The sequence below is a fragment of the Scatophagus argus genome, chromosome 19 (assembly GCF_020382885.2).
Source record: "Scatophagus argus isolate fScaArg1 chromosome 19, fScaArg1.pri, whole genome shotgun sequence".
Classification (NCBI taxonomy): Eukaryota; Metazoa; Chordata; class Actinopteri; family Scatophagidae; genus Scatophagus; species Scatophagus argus.
In genome coordinates this window covers 20,481,737-20,485,448 of record NC_058511.1, presented here as the reverse complement: position 1 = coordinate 20,485,448, position 3,712 = coordinate 20,481,737, and positions in this window count along the sequence as shown.

The following is a 3,712-nucleotide window of genomic DNA, read 5'->3' as shown; positions in this document are numbered from 1 at the left end:
TCGTACTTGTGACTAGCTCCTGTAGGAACGAAGTGTGGGTAAGAGAAATATTTCTGCTGAAAGGTATAATATGCAGCAGTTGCTATCTGTAAAGAGATCATTGAGCAGATAAAGTTAGCTGATCTTTTTTATTGTGTAAAGGAAGTTCCTGCTTATTAAAAGATCTTAAAAGAACAGTTCACTCAAAAATTAAATATCAGCCATCATCATTGGTGTGGTGCCAAAGCACATTGGAAATGGAAGTATGTTCATGTATGGAAATGTAAACTTGCCCCCATAGGAACACTGGTTACATTATAGGTGTGCACTGGCACTGCACTGGAACAAATAGCACTGCACCTCTACTTATTATCTACTCACATGAATAAAAAGATGCCTTTGCAGCAGCTCCAAATTAAATTAAATTAAATTGATGAGGAGAAACGGGGAGTAACTTATATACTATATATATGGAATGAACAATAGGAACAATAAACAAAAGGTTTATTCCCCAGAGGGTTGCACTCCTGATGCAGTGAACACTTTGAACTTATAGAATTCAAGACTATAACTTTGAAATGGAAATCTATAATAATCTTTGTTTTACATCTGGCTCTAAATGTATTTAATGACATGACAGATGTCAACAAACCTTTAATAGTTAACAGCAACAGAAAATATTACTACCTTATATTTATGACTCACCTGTTCAACCAGACTTTCATGCAGGAGTTCAAAAACACACACTTAATGTCTCCAGCAGCCCTGCTGATACCAGTGGGAACAGTTCAGATTTCTAACTGTGATGCCAGTGTGTGAGCAGCAGGCCTACAGGATTATGCTGCTGCCTCACTGCTCATGGTAGTGACACATGGCCTAATTAGATAAATAAGAAGCACAGTGTCACTGTTCTGTCATGATTTTCTGCCTGAACATGCTTAAATTATCTACAATGTTAACATACAGTGGTGAAGTTAGAGGACCTAGGTTACCATTTCTATCTAGTCTATTGTCATAGTCATAGTTACGTGTTTAGCTAACTTGTATGTAAGCTGGTAGAAGCCTGTATTGTTCACAGTCCTGTACCATGCATGAATTTTTTTTGTTAGTACTGTCAAAAACTAAGCTGCAACACTATTCAATTCAATTTCAATTCAGTTTATTTATATGGTGCCAATTCATAAGTTATCTCATGACACTTTCCAATTAGAGCAGGTCTAGACCAAACTCTTTAATTAAATTGTAGTATAGAAAACCCAACATTCCCTCTTGAGCAAGCAATTGGAGACAGTGGTGAGGAAAAGCTGCCTTTTAGAAGGCAGAAACCTCGGAGCAGACCCCGGCTCAAGATGGGCAGCCATCTGCCTTGACCGGTTGGGTTGAGAGAGAGAGAGAGAGAGAGACAGACAGACAAGGAAAGAGAGGGAGAGGAGGGTGGAGCGTGAGAGAAGGAGCACACAAGCAGAGATGCATAGCAGCAGTAATAATACTAGAAATATTGGAACTGTAGATAATGATAATGAAGTATACAGGAGGTACTATGGTGATAATGATAACAGTATTAGTAACAATAATAATGGCTGCAGCTGCACCAGTGGTAATAGAATTAAAATAGATTATGACTAAACAGTAGTAATCGCAGTAAGTTTCGAGCAGGACCGCAGCAGGAGGTCCAACCATGATCCATGGGAACCTGAGAGACGAGAAAGCACAAGGACTCCAGGGAAGAAGTTGAGTTAGTGATATGCATTAATGGGACATAAATGTGTGCAGAAGGAGAGGGAGAGGAAGAAAGAGCTCAGTGCGTCATGGGAGGACCCCCGGCAGTCTAAGCCCTTTAGCAGCGTAACTCTGAGGCAGTAGATTTATTATTTTATGTGTTTATTAACATGCGTTTCCTGCTTGCAGAGAATCCAAGAACACAATGAGGAACTTGTCATATGTTGTAATATTCCCCAACACCTGGAAAGATGTTGAGGAATGTGTAAAAATTGTGTAAAATTGATGGAGTTCAAGTATGATACTGCTGCAGGCAGGTTTTTTTGTAATATTATGTTGATCTTTTGGAAGGTAAACAAACTCTTCAGTCGTTACTGTATATGTACTTATTACAGAATTTATTTTAACAAATCTACTTTTTGAAAGATAAAAAATGCTCAGGTCTTCCTCTAGTTTTGCAGAGAGACAATCAGTTCAAAGATTGCAAGAAAAATGTTTGGAATGAAAACAACAACAACAACAACAAAAATAAACAAACAATATGGAGTTACTGTATTTTCACGTCTTTACATTATAATGAAAATACAGCAGAATTTATTCAAACCTACAGCTGCGAAAAGATCAGAAGTCCACACTAATTCTTTAAAAAACGTGCCAGGACTTGAAAAGGTAAAACTTCTTTTTTTGTCATTGGTGGACAGGATTTTGTTGACAACTCCATTTGTTGGTTCTTGAAGACAGTGAGGGCTTTACCACATTCCTGTATAGCCTGGTTGAGCGTGACGTTCAAAAACAGTGATAAATTTAGAAAATGTAGAAAGACAAAATGGATCATGTTGAAAACGGTGCACTTTGACACAAAGCTACATGGAGCTGCAAAGAGGAGGTGTCGGAATAAAACTGCAGCGGTAATGTATGACTGAATTGCTCTAACAATTCCTCTAATGCCTAAATAAATGCAACAGCCACCTAAAAATAACTTAATAATTTAAGGATAACTGAAACTCATTTCTCTGCCTTGACCTGTCAGTTACATTTACTCAGGCTGAGACTTTGGCCCGAAGAAGGTGCTCATACTAAAACAGTGATAAACAGATAAACAGAGTTACTCCCAGCCATCCTGTGGTGACCTAACAAACAATAACAGCAGTTCTTTACAAATGAATAACATATTTCCAAATGAATTTCACGAGCAGTCAGTCATTTCTAACAAAAGACAGAAAAGGAGAGGAGTCTATCTGTTAGATGTTTATTTGACACCTCTAAGCAAACCATTATGTCTAGATGTCAGGGCCTGTCAGTACTCTCCCTATATTTCCCCATGTCCTCCCCTCTTTCCCCTATGATAGTGTTTTGGTTTATTCTGTTAAAGAGCTAGGTGTGGTGAGCTACTGATCTTCTCCTTACCTTCAATCATGTTTGTGGTATTAAGGCTTCAGACTCCAGTTTTGTTCAGTGTGTTTATTCCTTGCTTTTGATCTTTTTGGTAACTCTGCCTTTTCTTGTCCCAGGTCTGCCCTCTCCATCTCCACCTACTCTTCTGCTCCCTGGATTCCCTCTGGTCGCTTCCTCCCCCATCTTCTGTCTGGATTCTCTTCACCTCTCTGACCACATTATCTCACCCACCGCTCCTACGCTTCTGAGACTCCTTGTTAATCTCAAATTTTGTCTGAACTGTTATTTTGACTATATAATAAAGGATTGTCTTATCTTATTATCTTATCAAGTCTGCAGGACTAATTTAGTTTTCGTATTAAGTTCTTAAACTTTGCTAAACTATTAAACTATTCCTTTTGTCTAAACTTGTTCCTTGTGTAAACCCTGCACTAATGAGAGTGCACTATTTTTGCAGTTTATGTACAAGAAATCAATGTATTTGGTACATACAGGATATCATAGGTGGCAAGCATCACAGGAACCATCAGCGCTGTGACGCTCAATTTGGCCTTGGACAGAACCACCACAGCAAAACCTGCTGGGGGAAGAAACTAAAGTCAGCTGGACTTCATCAGTA